Source organism: Rhinolophus sinicus, chromosome 14 (genome assembly GCF_057876585.1).
Source record: "Rhinolophus sinicus isolate RSI-liver-muscle chromosome 14, RSI-T2T, whole genome shotgun sequence".
In the NCBI taxonomy this organism is placed as follows: domain Eukaryota; kingdom Metazoa; phylum Chordata; class Mammalia; order Chiroptera; family Rhinolophidae; genus Rhinolophus; species Rhinolophus sinicus.
This window is the reverse complement of record NC_142514.1, coordinates 62,001,617-62,019,573: the sequence shown is the minus strand read 5'-3', so window position 1 is coordinate 62,019,573 and position 17,957 is coordinate 62,001,617. Positions and strand designations below refer to the sequence as shown.

Genomic DNA, 17,957 nt, shown 5'->3' with positions numbered 1-17,957 from the left:
CTTTATTAATTCCTTATTTAGCTGAACTATAAATATTATTAAACATTTGCTTATGAACTGCCAGAGCACCATGCTGTTCAACAGATGAGACTGGTGTGTTTTAATTTTATGCATTAAGAACGTGCTTAGTTGAGCTCCCTCTCTGCAGCCCACATTTTCCTAAATTCCAGTCATTGGAAACATTATATATATATATATATATATATATATATATATATATATATATATATATATATATATAATATTTTTCCCTTAAAACCGAAGGCACAGATTTTCTTAATTTTTTTGGGGTTTTTTTCTGTTGGTGGATGGTTGGTTTGGGGGCATGTGTGAGAACAGGAGGATTATGGGGGGTGGAATGGGTTATGACATATTTTCATTTGCAGCTGCTCTGACTCCCTTACCTTAATCCAGCCCAGATCTCAGCAGAAACCTAACACCACTCCAGTGACCCTGGAATTGCACTAGTGCCTCAAAGCACCAAATAAGGTAAGTCACTTGTTATCTGAGCCATAAATATTTACATCTACTAGTGACAAATGTATAAAGAGTGTGGAGTGACTGTGTAATTTCAGCTGCTCTCCTCAAGCCTGTCAATAGTTTCTCTTATCTCTTGAAAGCCCCAATGGTTGGTGTGTGCTAGTTGAATAAGAATGTACTCTCTAGCTTGTGAACCCCTTCTAATTGTTCATCATGACTATGTTAGTCACCTATGAAGTTTTTATTTTCCTTTTAAATTTAGGGCCTGTTTCAGGAAATTGTTCAGACTGACAGACATTCAGCACCCTCTGGTCTCCCTCATTTCTTTGTATGCTCTGTCCCCATTATTACCCAAAATCCAAGAGATCTTCACCATGTTTTTCTTCTTCAGTTTGCTGTCATAATAGTAACAAAGCAATTTCTTACTTTTACCTGCATATTAATGACATTGGAGATTAAGTCTTAAAAATGTGTCTAAGCAAAGCTTACACGTAGGCTGATACTTTCTAAATCTAACATGTAACTACACCTCAAAGCAGTTATGATATAAAAATGTATTTTCAAGCAAGTACACTGAAATATCTTTCAAATATTAACTGGCCTGAAACTGAGCATGGTAAGGGCAAAGCAGATTTTGTTTTATTTTTCTATCAAGAGCTGTACTAGTAAGAAAAATGGAAAATCAGTAAAATCATGCTATTGGTCTTTCATCCAGTAAGTCATTATGCAGAGCTTGTATTTTTATATAATCAATTAGAGAAAGAACTCTGAGGGTCAGAGGGGATGACAAAAGTATATTTAATGAATTTGAAAGATGAGAGCTAACAATATCTAAAAATTTGGATAATTCAACTTTAAAAGACCTGAATATTTTGTTTAAAAAATTTGTGTTGACAGGTACTGACTAAGGGCACATATACTTTCCACATAGGCATAACCTTTGAGAAAATGACTGCAAATTTCCCTAAAATGTATTGGCTTGATGGCTAAAATTCAATGGCTAAATAACATCTAGATAGATCAGCTTCTGTCAGGTTTTTCCTGTAGGGAGAATTTGGATTTAGTAAGAACTTTGATAAATCTTCAGAAACAACCGAATTGAGAACTTGCAGAAATTTGCATCATACTTGAAAAAGAAGACTCAATTCACATATTCTGCTATGTTTGTTAACACTCCAGGCTAAATTAAATGTTCCTTTTTACTTGGTCTCCTGCCATCCTATGTATATTCCTATTGCAGCACCACATTGGAATTTGAACCTCTTGAATGCAGAGGTCTGTTGATTCATTTGAAAATTTCTAAAATTCAGTATAATGTGTTGAAGATAATTTGAGCATAGAAAATATTAGTTGAGTAAATGAATGATAAGGGAAGCTGAGAAAGACAAAATGGGAAGGATCTGAAGAGGTGGGGTATCAGATGTTTTAAAATCTTCATTAGAACAGGCAGGTGTCAAAACCTAGTTAGTTCTTTCCTCTCAACTTTCTCATTTGTGTGTGTGTGTGTGCGCGTGTGTGCAGAGTAGCCTTAAAAATCAGTTGGAATTTAATTACCTGGATTAACAGTCATGTGCACAAGATAATTTTCATTAAGCCACTGGCTGCTATCTCGGCTCAAGGATATAACTTGCCTATAGTATGCAACTCCCTTTTCACCTACTGCTCTGCTTTCTACCTTTCAAATATTGAGTACCCTTCTAATGTTTCCCAGCTGTACAACATTCTTCCCTGTCCACTAAGGTTTTATATCCTTCATGCTCCCAAATGATCTCTTCTTCTTTACCCAGCAATGTTCCCATTTCCTGAGGTACTTCTTTTCAGTTTGATATTCATGTGATTATTAAAATAATTGTCACTATGACTTACAGATTTGTTCTCACCAGTATATTTGCTTTTAAAGAGAGGAGTCTGCTAATCCAAATTAATTTCTAATTGTTCAAATATTTATATAAGAAGAGATAGAGGTGTTTTAATTAAAAGGCCTTTTGGTGTCTCTTGTCTACGTATCTTCTTCTGGTTGTGCACCCACCCCCATACTTACTGAAGAACTCTACCACATAGTATAATATACAAATAATCATTGTTCATTTCCATATGATCATACTCTGTATTCCTGTATGTTCTTGAGCAAGTGTCTTTTCACCCAAAAATTCCCAGTGAAAGGAGAATTATACTAGATAAATGCAACAAAAGAGTCATCATTCAAACTAGGAATCACAATGGATAAGAGTGTCCAGCTTTGGAAATAATTCCCCTTGGAGTCAGACCAGCTGAGGTCAAGACACATGACCTTAAGGCACTCATTTAACATCTTTCCCACCACTCCCATATCTGTAAAATGGAAATAAATGCTGTTGCAGTGTGGACCTAGGAAGTGATGTATGTGAAAGCGCTGAATAAAATAAGTGTCTTATAAATAGAAAAACATTGTTATTATCAAGCAATAGAAAGATTAAGTAAATACTTAAAGTATAGTCATTACTCTTGAGCCAACATTTTCTTTTTTGAAGAATTAATTCTCTAAAAGGAAAGTATAATGGGTGTTTTATTATTTTGATAATTTTTTATCCTTAAAATATAGTTTAATGTTGAGATTTCAAAATACATCAGCAAATGATTGTTTCCCAATGTTATTCTGCTGCTTAGTTTTTGTTGGTTTCTTTGTTTGTTAGTTTGAAGTTTGGGAATGAATGTTGTGAAGTAGTTTGTGTAGTATGAGGGGAGAACTGATAAATTATTTGGAGCACAGAACTCACAAGTAATAATTAGAAGCCCTCAAAACCAGCCTTAATGATACATTTTCAACAACAGACCTTGAGAATGTCACTGAATCTCACTGTGCCTCGGTTTTCTTATTGTTTAAAAGGAGATAATTCAGCCATTTATTTAATAAATCCCATTAAGCATATTTTATGTGTTTGGCATTAGTGATACAAACATAAATTAAATGCTGTCCTTGCCTCTGAGGGTTCGCCTGCCCTGTGTACCTCATAAGAATCTTGTAAGGATAATTAGATGTATAAGAATGTGACTTGGCAACTGTAAAACTGTCTATAAATAAATAAAACTAAGTCTTCATCATGTAGAGGGCTATTTTCAAGGTTGGCAAACAGTGATGTTTAATCTTTAGTGAACATATGACCCAAGGCATAGGTTTTCAAATATATTAATAGGTTTTACAAAGAAGGTATACGGTATATGGAGGTTTAGTCTTATTTATTTATTTTTTTAAGGAACAAAAGATTTAAACGCAAAAAAAAAAAAAAAAAAATGGGACTGAACAAGCACCCAAACTTCTTCTTTCTTCCTTTTCCTTTCTGGAGTATATATTTGAATAACAATGTGGCCCTATTCTTTATTTTATTTGAATGTGCTTTAAACAGTCATTTTATTTAAGTGGTCACCTGCAATTTAAATAAATTTTAGTTAACTTCTCTGAAACTTATAAGTCATGAGCTGGGTGTGAACAGCAAAACAGTCCTCTTTCTAAAACTTGATTTAAATGATGATTCATTAGTAAATTATAAGTTTAAACTATAAGTTATAATTTATGACAATATTTTTAGAGTTTGAGTTTTAAAATCAAGGATATGAAATTGAATATGAAACTTCAGAGAAAATGTATAGTTCTGCAGGTGAGTGAGTAGAGAATGGTTCATTGCCTTCTGGTGTGAGTCCCATGTTTAATAAGGAAATTAGGTTCTGTGTGGGATTGGTTGGCTAGAGTTACATGCTACAGCGTTTGGAAGGAGGCTGATTTTTTTTTTTTTTTTTTTTTTTTTAGCGATGTTCTTACTTTCGCTATTGCCTTTGAAAGGATCCAATAGTTCTAGTTATATGTGTACATGAAATGTTTCTACTTTGAGTTGATTCATTATATTGTCTCATGCTTATTTCAGGCATTATTTTTACCTTCTTTAGAACAATGGAAACATGTTCTGTGTGATTTGGGAAAAAAAATGGAATCAGAGTGACATGAAAAAAACAGATTGCAGATCCTGAAACACCTAATCAGATTGCAGCTAGAAGGGTTCTCCAAAATATTAGTGACACAAGAAATGTCTTTGGGAATATCTTCATTTTATATATATGTTTTTTTTGTGTGTGTGTGTTTTTTTTTTCCTGAAGTGCTTCATTATTCATATATTATGAACTGTTCATAGGACTTGGCTTAGATCCTCTCCTTCAGGCACTTTGGTCTCCAGTGACCTGTTAAAACGGTCTTAGCACATTCACAAGGCTTTTCATTGCAGTCCAGACTGTTTGTAAAAACGATCCATCAATATCATGTTCTGTAGAATGTTTCAGTCTATGTAGAACCTGCCTTTGCTTAGCCAGCCTGTCTAATGCTGAGAACATAGAATTCTGTCCAGGAACGACATCTTGAATAAGTTTGGACTAGGGCATATTGCATTCTTCTTCAAGACCATTTTTTTTCTTCTCTTCAGACATTTCCTTGCTTTTACAAGGCTATAAAAATAGGAGCACATTTTTTTCTTTCCTTTGAAATGATGTTGGCCCAAGTTTTGCTCTTCTCTGGGGTGCAAGATAATTAAATCTGCATGCAAAGAAAGAAGTGTTTACAAAGCCATGATTTTGAGGTCATATGCTGTATTCCACCCCAAAATCTATGACAGTCCATCCAAACTCTGCTTGTTGACATCAGCTGAATTAGCTAGGCTGACATTTATGAGGGCTATCATTTATAGGACTGTAGGGTTGTCTTTCAAAATCATATGCAAATGAGGTCTTCCAAAGGTAGTTTCACTATTGCTATCCACATTCTGACTGATTCCTATACTTGCAGGAGAAGACATGACTAATTAGACTGAATTAAAATAGCCCACAAAGCTGTCAGTGACAGATATGTGTTATATGCACTAGTTCTAGTCCAGATGGTAGAGATACAGTATATTCTTCTTCCTTAAGTAGCCCTCAGTTGAGCTTGGTTTTGTGTATTTTTGAAAAGTTTTAATGGTTGAAAAAAAAAAAAAAACATGGCTTTTTATTCCTTTTAATATTACTACTCCATTAGTAATGCTTTCCTCTTCCAGGGTGGGCTGGCTGAGACACAGCAGGTTCCTCTTCCCTAGACCTGATGATGCTGTTGAAAGGGGTCCCTACCACTTCCTTTCTGCCTTCAGCACTCTTCACTGCTAGCCCTAAATCAGCTTATGTTCTTAATAGTAAAAATGCAAACAGATCCAAAAAGGTATGAGTTCATATGCTGAGGAATTGAGAGGACAAGGAAATCCAAGAATATAATATACTACTTGCCACACATCTTTGTAATCCACAGTAATTCTAACTTCTTGTTCTAGATGGTAGAAAGCTGAAAACACCTTACTTATTTGTCATCCTTAGAAAGAAGTGATGCCACACTTATATCCCTTCTTTGTGGAATGTTTAAGAATGTATTACTCACCATAATGACATCTAAGTTTTATGAACCTATATGCCAAGCTTTGCATTACATACATTTAGATTGTCACCTTATTGTTAATCTTCTTGAAAACACAGTGAGGAATGTACTATTATTATCCCCATACTATAATCTTTGAAACTGAGGCTTAAAGAGATTATTCTTTTTCTCTTTTGAGAGATACAACATGAAAGAAAGAAGACTAGTCCAGTTATGTCTGCCCCCAAAGGCCATGATCTTAAATGCTTTATTCATTGAATCCTTAGAGTCAGAAGGTAGGAAATAACTATCTATTTTAATATTGTCATTTCATAAATGATGAAAATAAGACACTATGAGGTAATGCTAGTTCCTTATTATTTAGTGACAGAACCAAAACTCCAATGTATAAGTCTCCACACTCTCAGTCCACATTCTGGCCAATAAGCCCACAAGTGATAACAGCAGATGCTTGAAGAAATAATCCTGTTAAAATATATTATCCAGATTAAGCTTAGGTTTTACTTTTGTTTATCATTTTATATCCAACAACAAATAGGTATTCATCATTGCTTACATATTAAGATACAAATTCTGAACTTCAAGACTGTAAAAATCACGTCCCTACTTCAGCTGGAAGCTTGCATCCTATACTGTATCTCTACGCAAATATTCCCCTCTGGTCACATTGCTTTCCTCTTATTTCTCTGAATACTCTATGGGCTCTTTTTCATTGCATCATTAACCCTGTTTGGAGTGTTCTCTCATTTCTTTTTCCAAATCTTGTGAGGTATTATTATCATCATGTTCTAAAGGAGGAAACAGGTTCTAGGAGATTAAGTTTCTTGACTTATTTAAATCGTAATTCCCTTCAGGGAAGGTAGCTTGGTGCCTTAATGAGATCAAGAGTTTGGGCATGAGAGAGACCTAACATTCAGTCTCTACTCTGAAAAGCATTCGTTATTCAAATTTAGTTAATTTCCTCCACCTCTCTAAATCAGTTTCATCATTTGAAAAATTGGGTAATAATACCCAAGTCATTGAATTGTAAGGTTCAAAATGACAATGTTAGAAAATCACCCAATACATAGTAGGTTCTCAAAACTGTTGTCTTCGTCTCCTTTATATTCCATACAAACACCCAAAAAAAGTTTGTTGTCATCCACAAATTTTTTGACTCAAGGATTCCTTAAAATTGGGAGCAGCCTGAGTAAACCATTTTTTTATCCAACACTTAAAAATCCTGAGTATTCAGTTGGGGATATGGATTCATAATGGAATGAAGCAGTTTAGCAGGAAGATCTCTTTTCACAATTGCTCTCAGACTTATTGAGAAACCAGGCACACTAAACCATTCCCCTATTTCTTCATGAAGGATTACAAATCTGGAATGCAGGATGGTAAGGCAAGAAGGGAAAGAAATATAAGGGAGCTACTGGATGAAAGAATAAATCTCTATTTGACTTACAACCATAGGAATCTGGATTGTGTTATTGGGGTTCAGGCCCCCAATTTTTTAAGCATCATTTACAGACACATTATTTCATCTGATAATAACAGGAATTGGATTTGGATCATACAGAAATATTTCTATTCAGTTTTGATTTTTAACAACTGTATAAGCTAAAAGTTCAAACTTTCACTGGATAGTATGTGACAGAAAGGAGAAAAACTATCTACATCACTAGGCACTGAACTCCCCTATTTTAAAGCATTGACTAATATATATCTTAACACTTGCCTCTCAGCCAACAACAATATAATGGCAATGAACTCATATACTTATTATAGTGAGTGCCATTACCCCTTTCATAGAAGAAGAAACTGAGATTGAAGGAGTGAACTGTGTTTCATGGTCTCAGTGACTGGACTAAATTATACCAAACACTAGAAAATATGTTTTCTTTATATTCTAAATCTTTCTGGTTATATGATAATAATATTTTTTAACTCCAACTTTGCTCACCAGTCTTGAAAAACATAGAAAAAAGACAAAGTTATAACTAAATTTCTTTATTTTCTTTCTACATAAAGTCAATTTAAATCTCTACCTAAAATCCTGTTAAGTAAATTTTCTCTGTGTAGGATACATAGGAATATTCAGAAATAATTTTCTAAAGAATTCTTTCTCTAGTAATTTTAATAGTTACTGGGTTGCTGGACTGTATTTAGGATTTTTCTATAAATAGTGTATTTTGAAGTGAAATTAAGTAAAATAGAAAATGATTTTCTATTCAGCTCCAGTTGGTTAAATCATCAACTATATAGTTTCTCCAGGGCTGAGTGTGTTGATTTTTCTTTTTAAAACAATTTTCTGGTGTACACTGAGCTTCAAAGGTGACTGGAAATTTTATTAAGTGGAATCTAACTTCCCAAATAGAGGGTATCTTGTGCATCTGTTAGAATAGGGTAGGTTTTGCTGTGGTAACAAACAATTTAAAAAACTCAGTGTTCTGGCACAATGCATAGATTTTTCACTCAGGTTACATGAACAAAGCAGATCAGCATGAGGGCTCTGCTCATCAAAGCAACTCAAGGGAACCCAGCTCACAGATGCTCCATCTTAAAACACAATGCCACACACATCATTGTGGTGAGTGGAAGGGAGAGTAGCATATCAAACATTGACTCTTGAAGCTTTCACCTGGGGAGACATGCATTGCCTCTGCTCATATTTCATTGGCCAGAGGAAGTTCATGGCCACGCCTAATTTCAAAGATGGTGGAGAAGTATAATCTTACATTTGTCTGGAGGATGATATCTGGATTATATATTAAAAGCGCTAATGTCTACCAAAGCAGGTATTCTAACTTCACTTGACTGATGGTTTGGTGTGATTTGCCTTGGAGTTCATCTAATGAGAGGTCAGGATATCTACTTCAGAAGAAGCTACACTCCTTTTTGCCAGTCTATAGGTGGTCGGCCTTGAAGTTTTGGCAAGCTGTCATGTTTATTATGTTGTGTCTAAGAAGTGAACATGTTCAACTCTTTGACCAAGCCCATTATGAGTGAAAGCATTTTAATTTTAAGTATTAGGGGAGAGATTTGGCGTCAACATTTTCAAAAGATGCTTGGGTAAATGTCAGTCAGATAGGTCTCATGAATCCCCTCTTATTCCATCCACTGCACTTCATTTTGACTGGCATGAATGAATGGGATAAGCAGAAAGACTGAAGTTAGTTTCCAAATTTGAGGCCTGCTGTTTCATTATCTTTGTGGCCTACACCGTCTTCTCTCTCATGGAAAAGATAAAGGTACAATACAGTTATACTTCAGCTTTGTCACAAAGAGTTACTAGAATAATTCTCTAAATTCAAATATAGCAAATAATTGTTTTCTTTTTTAGTGTAAAAATTAGCCTATTGTTAAAGCACAGGAAATGTGGCTGCAAGCTATGATTCAATGTAGATTAAAGAGAAGCATGATGGTCAAGTTGGGTGATAGTACACACGGAGAGAGGTAATTGACAACAAATAAAAAGATTAAAGGGTATAATTACAACGAAAGAGATATCAATATAAAAGTTAGCATTTAATACTTATAATCTTTTACAAAATTCTTCTTAAAAAAGGAAATAGATATTTATAATCTGTAATCTCAGGAAAATTGTGCCTAGTTTTGTTCAGATTTCATATTTTAGATTACATTGTCTTCTGGTTCCAAGACACCCTCATGCTGGGAACAGACAATAAGGACTCTTAATCGCTAAATATGAAAAACTAAGGTAATGAAGTGAGAGTTAATGACAAAATAGCCCATATCCCTGTGAGAAGCTTCTATTTCTGTTGTTCCCAACATAATAATATTGAATGTCATGTAATAGTTTTACCCTTCCTCTCTAGCACATGTGATTATGTGACAATGACATAGTCCTATGTTTAAGGTAGCTGACCTATTTTTGGATGAAATCCAAAATAACTTTGTGATATTCTATTTTTTTTGTACAGCTTTTAACAAAGTATTAAAAGATTGATATTAAACTGGTATTTGGCCCAGAAAGACTTGGAATAATCTAATGCTCTTAAAGTTGTGATCTTTACATCACAAAGGGAAATCATTTGCTACATGGAAATGCATGCACCAAAAACAATGCTTGCAAATTGATATTACTCCAAGACCATGACCCTAATTCCCCATATAGAAGTTTTATGAGGTAGACATCCATATGTGTAAACATGTTTTTTTGTTTTTTGTTTGTTTGTCTTCCTATATAAGGATCATTGTAGAACAGGGTGCAAAGGAAGCTCATCTCTTAGCTATTCTCTTTTCCTCACTAAAGCTACACACTGATAATGAAAGAAAAAAAACGGTGACTATTTCTGATTTGGGTAGGTCTTTGGGAGTTGAGAGGTCAGAAGGGGCAGTCTTAGGACTTGCTTCTTTTCACTGTTCTGACGTACGAAGAGAAGAAATGTACTATAATATATGCCTATTATGTGTCTCTTTGGTTAACCTTTAGGCTGGAGTAGGATCAACCAGATGTGTAGATAAAATGAGGATAGAGAATGAATATGGTGTGGTTATTCTTTATTCCTTAAAACAATTCCACAATAAAGCAGTGTGTATTTATAGCGACTAAAAAGGAATGATTATAAATTTAAGTGTATGACCAACAGTGCCTTCCACATTGCACACACCTAAAAACTTGGCCTTGATTTATTTAAATTAAAAGATAATATTAAAAATAGCCTATTTGCTAGTCTAGCTTTCTATACTCAAGAGTTTACCAAATCTTTACAGAAATTAACCACCGCACTCTTTAGCTGCTGATTACCAACCAATTTAATTGGTCTTTTAATTATCATCTAAAGCCATATGTGTTGAAGTCACACGGCAAAATTCTTTGAAACGTTTTGTTCATGTTGACTGCAGCACTCTTAATTTGAGCATACTAAATGGGCATCTATTTTTTTCCCCATATCTACATTTATTGATTCCACTGGAATTATATTTTGATATGTCCAGTATCTGGCGTATGTTTCAGGACCAAGTGGTTTAATACAAATACTTAAGAATGGTCAGATAACCAAATCACATCTTCCAATTTAGAAGACCTTGGCGAGATTATAATAGTTACCAATTATTGAGAACTATTTATGTGTAAGGAACTGGAGTTAGTTATTTAGATATGCAGTATTTCTAATGATCAAAACTACCCTACTAAGTACATAAACTTATCAATATTTTAAGATGAAGATCTTGAAGATGGATAATTAATTAATTTGATGAGTCACACTGCAAGAGAGCACTGAGATTAAAATCCAAATCTATTTGAATCCAAAACCAGCAAAGTTTTATAATAAGTTCAAGCCCCACTTTCTCATCTATAAAATGGGATAACTACATGTATTCACATGAATATCATGATGCTTATGTTCAATACTATATCTGAACAAGCTCGATAGCTAAAATCTGAAAAAGGGACCTATAATTATACTGCCAGCCAACTCCACTCACAAGCTGGTGACCCTAGGCAAATCATAACCTTTTTCTCCAATTGTCTCATCTGTAAAATGGGCAGAACAATATTACTTTTCCATAGGTTTTTGTGAGGATAAGGTGAGATGACATTTATCAACTGCTTATAATAGACCCAGAGCATAGTAGGAGCTTAATTAAATATTTGTTAATAAGTATTTATAAATTAAAAATGCCTCCTATCACTTGATCTAATAGTAAGCATAGCTAATATAGGATGAGGATAAACTGACTTAGGACTACACGGATTTCAAAGTCTTATTAAGAAGTTTGGCTATTACCCCTTATTTTTATTTCTTCATTTGGTTTGAGATCCAAGGGCTGATTTTTATCTGAAAGCTTTTTCCAAAACATGCTAGCCTTCTTGATGTAATTTCCTGTACATCAATCAGTGTATCGTTGGATAATGTGCTGAGAAGTATAGTAACAGTGTCTTAAGAGACAGTGCAAACTCTAAGTGCTCACAGGGGATATCACTTTGTCATGCTCTTTAGAAATAATCTCTATGCTTATTTCCTTGCTGCCATCCATTCTATCAGTTCAAGTTGCAAGTGACACACAATGACTAAATTTTTTTTTAGGTTCTGGACTTTTTATATTCCAATTTTAATAAAATGAGATATATTTGATAAAATTTACATCTTAGCTTTACTCATTTGAGCCAGCTGTTCCAACATGGGGTTTTTGTGAAGACTTTATAATACTAGACTTAATACATTCTTTAACTATTTTTTTTTGCATTTCATTAAATTACACTTGGAAGCACTTGCTGATTAGCCACTTCACAGAGAAAGTAAAGTTATTAAAATATCTTCAATGCCTTGGAGGAAGTATTTTATTTAGAGAAATAACAAAAAATGAATTGCTTATAATTTTTCTCATTGAATGTTGTACCTCTCCCCACTCCCTCCCTGCAATACTACTGTAAGTACAAAGAATCTGAGTATTTGGGAGGATTTTATTTCTTATTCATGCATGTTTTTAGAAATGCTAATAACACTCATTTAAATATAATTTTAAGAGCTCTGAGAATATGTATTTAAAAATCACATTTAAAATATAGTGTATAGCATTTCTCTATTCTTTGTCATGTTTAGGTACCCAAGGCATCATATACACACTAGAATGTAATATCAAATTTCAATAATTTAGAACAGAAAAAAAATAAGCTTTAGACTTCACAAAATACAATTTCTCTTTAATGATTCAGAAAGCATTTAAAGACTGAAATACCATGTGGTCAATATTATGAACACAATTTATCTCTGTAACACTTCTTTACTACAGATGTTTAGAGGTGCCGAATGAAGAGCATACTCCAGTTAATCAACTATAATGTCTCCAAGTTAGCTTCTTAATTGGATGGTTGGTAAATCTTAGAATCCCCAGTTCAATGTAAATAATTGAAGCTAGTCCTTATTTTTGGAGGGACGATCTGAGGGCAATAAGTCCAACCTCTCACATTTGTCTGCATCACCAACCAGTGGCATTTTTTCACCCTGCAGAATGACTGAGTGATGGCAACAATAATGAAGGTGGGAAAGACATCAGGAATTTTGATAGATGCTTTGTGTTGGAAGTGTAGCAACTGGGGGGCAATTCTTATGGTTTCCAGTACTCAGTAAGGTTCAAGGGAATGGTGGGTCAAAGTCTTCTAATGGAGAATGGCAGACCCAGCAGTCAATTACGTTTAAGGTGCCTGCAGCAGCTTAGAAAGGCCTCATCACGACCTTTTCCTTCATGAATTAATCTTCAGGGGTGATTCTGAAAGACAAAAATCATTGATGGTATGCTCTCCCTTGTAACTCCACAGGTGCCAAGGTTTTGCTTTCCCTCTTCCTCCTCAATATTGGTATTTCCTATTCCAGCAGTTATAACTTTATCTGTTTTGCCATCCTCTTCTATTTGTACCTAGTCATTTTTTCCAAGAGGGGTAAAGTGTAAGTAGGACAGGGCATTTTAATAAACATGACAAAAATATGCATTGTGTCCCTCACATTTGGTATGTCTGAACTGCTCTAGGGGGACTTGGCGAGAAGTATCATCAACAATGTGGTCATTATCCTTATGATGAGGATCATGCTAACAAGAGAATCTAGGTAGCTTACCCAAAATGAAATTAGAATCACCTGGACCCTCTTTCAGTGAGGCTGCCACTCTGAAATTATACCAAACAGACTGTGTATTATTGTTATCACAGGACAGAAAGAAGGACCATGCCCAGGAATGGTCAGGGTAAAATACCGAATTTTCAAAATGGGTCGATATAGTCCCTTCCTTTCCTCCTGATCATTACCCAGGAAGTGTCCTAAGGAGATGAGCTCTTTCTGGAGACAACCACATTCCGTGGCCTAAGTACCTTACAAAGGAGGAGGTGAGGAAAGTAGAGTCATAACTATTTTGAAGTTAATTTTTGAGGAGGACGTTTCAGTGCTCAAACTTACCAGATACCTGAGGGTGATACAGAGCACACAGGTCTGTCAGCTTTTTTTGAGCGGCTCATCAGATGACAACTGATTCAGAAAGTTGCAAACGTGGTACTTATTGGGATCAAGGGACATGGTAGTGTGGTCAGAGTTAGCTTATTGAACTGGAAAAGCAACACAGTGACCCGAAAAAGTGACACAGCAATGAGGCAGCACTGATAGCCCAAACGGCAGTGAAAGGTCCAACTTAGTTAATTTGCCAAGAATGAGTAGAGGCTATGCCCCATGCAGTGTGGTCTCCCTCACTGAGAAAACAGGTCAACTTTGTCAGGAGTCACAATTCTGACATGCATTGGTAACTTCTGCATCAGAAACATACAATCATTCATTTTGTTTCTAGTCTGTGATGATGGATATACAGCCATTTCTGGTGGATGATGGATCTGGGCAACAGTGGTGGCAATTCAAGGTGCACAGCATTGATCAGCAGTTTCATTCTACTCAGTCTCACCAGAGAATAAGATCTTACCATGAACATGAATGGCCCATACAGTTTGATCCGTAGCCGTGATTGATTTCTGTACTTCACAGCTCCAAAAAGGGGTATGTTTAACTTCTCACTTTGTAGTTTTCTATGACAGCTGGGCTATGATCAAGTCACCAAAAATATCACAAAGTTCATTGAAGGAAATAGTGGCCAGAAAGAGCTCTGAGAATAGCACTGAGATCTGTCCACTGAGTGGAGTGACCACATCCATTATTGATTGTACTTAGCTGGTGCAGGAAGTGAATGACTGCAGCAGCCCAATGGACAGCATCAGGATTCAGTACAGCCAAACCAACAGTGCACCATGCCCAGGCTTTTAGGGAGCTTCTGTGAATGCAAAGCCCCTTGGGGCCGTGGCTTTCTTCACATGGAGGAATAGACTTTCTCACAGAGGAAGAGCTATCACTTATTCTTGAAAGCCAAGTTTCCTTGAGGCTAGCTGTTTTCTTAAATATACCATTTACAATGGAAGGCTGGTTGGGGCCTTCCTATCTTGTTAGTTGAGCCCAAGTTGATGTATACTGCAATGAAACTATCAGGCAGGAGTGTCATCTCAAGGTCTCCACAGGTCAGGAGTTCAGTTTTGACAAAAGCCCAGGAGCAAGCTAACAGTTGCTTTGTAGAAAGGGTTGTAGCTGTGTCACAGAGGCTCTAATGGGCTCCCCTGAGTGGAGGTTGCCTTCCTTTGACAGAGGCTGTAATTGGCACAGTCATTAGTCACAGAGACTTTCAATTCAAAGGGGTCATTAGGAGAATGGAGCCCCAAACTTAAGAGAGTGTGCCACAGCTTCCTGGACAGCTTCCAACACAGCCTGTTGCTTTGGGCCCCACTCAAACCAGACTGATTTGTGGCTTAGCCAATAGAAAGGACCAAATAGAATGCCCAGGGGAGGCACATACTGACTCTGATCCCCACGCAGCCTGGTAAGTGGTTGGGCCTCATTTTGGTGATGGAAGGCTGAAGTAACATTTTTTTTTCCTTGACTGTGGAGGGACTGACATTATGAATCTGCTTGTATAGTCTCAAGAAACTTTACTTGATGACTCATATAATGCCTTCTCCTTGTTCCAGTGAGAAACACTCAATCTTCCAAGGCTGCTTGATATAGCAAGATCCTTGAAAGATAACCCAAAGGAAGGGCAGTCAGTGCCTTTGCTCTCAAGAAATACAGAAATGTGAGAACCCACGGAGAATTGTCTCTCAGCAGTGTACATTAAAAGGGTGAATTTCACTTCTTGTAAATTATACCTGATTTTTAAAAACCCATTTGATCTTTCATTCAAGATTTCAGGAGGATGGGAAGATGAAGTGATCTGGAAATTGTTTCTTCTCTGTCCTCAAAAGAATTATTTTTTAAAAATTTGTAATTTATTTTTTATTTACAGTTTACATACCATGTTTTATTAGCTTCAGGCATACAACGTAGTGATTAGACATTTATATACCTTACGAAGTGATCACTCTGATAAGTCTCATACCCATCTGACACCATACACGGCTATTACAATATTATTGACTAAATTCCATATGCTGTACCTTATGTCCCTGTGACTATTTTGTAACTACTGATTTGTACTTCTTAATCTCTTTTACCTTTTCTACCCACACTCCCCAACACTTCTCCGATGATTTGTTTTTTATGGGAGATATTTTTAACATGTAATTGAATTGGAAACAAAAAACAAACATCAAAACTGGCATGTTCTTAAGGGAAAGGATCTAATTGTATACTAAGCACTCAAATGCCACTAGCCCAAATTCATTAAATTGAGTTCAGTCAGCCCTATGTACATTGAGAAATCTGTTGAGATGAGTGAATATATATCCTTTGTTATTATGATTATTGATTATTCTCAGAAAGGAACAAAATGTATCCATGTATTTGTTAATAGACCACAGGATCTTCTATAATCAGGAAGAAATGAGTATTGAAGGATTCCATGAAAAAAATGAAAGTTTCTGTAATTTATTACTCTGAAACTCAATAGTTAGTAATACAGAAATATATTATTCTAGACTACTCTATGGGCAAAGGATTTTTGGGTCTTTGGCACATATCAATTATTCTCAACTCTGGTTCCATGTAATTACCTGGAGACCTTTACAAATAATGATGCAAGACTTCATGCCTACATATTTTGATTCAATTAGTCTGGGTAGGGCTCAGGCCTTGATGTTTTTTGCTGTTGTTGTTGTTGTTTGTTTGTTTATTTTTTAAAATTTCCCCAGGTAATTCCAGGGTTACAGCTAGAATTGAGAACCACTGGCCTATGCAGTGGAATATGCTGCTGTGTAATTCTCTTCAGCTCCTTAGTTTGTGAGAAAATTTCTAACACAGAACACTTAGTGATATTTAACTATATGAAAAATAAAAGTACACAAAATAATTTGAGAATTTTATGGATTTTACTTTAAAATTCAAAATGAAAGGTAAGACTTAAAATATGTCATTAATTTATTTCAGCAGTTCTTAATTTGGGGAGTGGAGGTGGCAAATCAGAACTGTCAGCATTATAATTTTTTTCAAATTAAAATAGCCATGTTCTCACCAGGGGATTCTAGTATTTGGAAAGGGATGTGAGTGCTGTGGGAGAAACGTATAATTTATTCAGTTTCCTATATGATTTTGACCCCTACCATGGCCATTACCACTCCATCTTTTGTGGCAAACCACTGGTTCATCTCTTTTGCATCTAACTTGATAAATAAATTAGATATATGTTACAACGTATGAGTGGTCAGCCGTAAGTCTCGACCCTCTTGCTATATGATCAGATTAACCATTTAGGAAGCCTGAAAACATAAGTCTGGCTAGAGTGACTCTATTGGTTAAGAAAGACACCATAAATTAGAGCAACTTAGGCACAGAAATAGCCAAAAGCTTTCCTACTCTAAAAAATAAATTTGTATTAGGAGCTACTACTAACTTGGAAATTACCCTTGGGAATGTAAAATTCATACAATGAAAAGAAATGATCATATTAGTAAATCCAAAGTATCATGTTTTGCAACCCCAATTTCTCAATAAAGTTTTTATTAGGTTGGTGCAAAAGCAGTTGAAGTTTAACAGGTTAAAAATAATTGCAAAAACCACAATCACTTTTACACCAACTTATAACTATCTCAGATGAAGTGACAAAAAAAAAAAAAAAAAACTCCATTACTTTGAAACTTAAATAAAAAAAATGAGTTTCAAAACTTCCTTTCTGTGGATACACTTTGCTTGTATCCTGCTCAGAGAGGATGCTGAGGTGGGAGGTGCTCTCTTTAACATCTTTTAACCCTTTGTTACTCAAAGTATGGCTCATGGACCAGCAGCATCTTATCACTTTAGTACTTGTTAGAAATGCAAAATCTCAGGCTACATCCTCAAGCCAACTGAATCAGAATCTGCATTTTAACAAAATCTGTCACTGAGTCATATGCATATTAAAATTTAAGAAGCATTGCCTGAGCCCATCGATTTGAAGATGGCCATCTCAACTATTACCCAGAAACATGCAGGAGTACCTAGAAATGAGAAATGTCTGTGAAACAAATAGCACAAAATACAATCCATTTTAACAGAATTCTTAAAAAAAAAAAAAAAAAAAAAAAAAGACAAAACTAAGAGCCTTAAGAATC

The 17,957-nt window shown here is 35.3% G+C and overlaps 1 long non-coding RNA gene across 2 annotated transcripts in view; it reads left to right on the top strand.

The window, feature by feature from the left end:
* The first annotated feature begins 372 nt into the window (after positions 1 to 372).
* The window catches only part of LOC148755700 (uncharacterized), a 185,090-nt gene continuing 167,505 nt past the window's right edge, over positions 373 to 17,957 (top strand). For both annotated transcript variants that reach the window (XR_016018474.1, XR_016018473.1), the window contains exon 1: positions 373 to 489. This is a non-coding gene — a long non-coding RNA (uncharacterized LOC148755700). The remainder of the gene's footprint in view (positions 490 to 17,957) is intronic.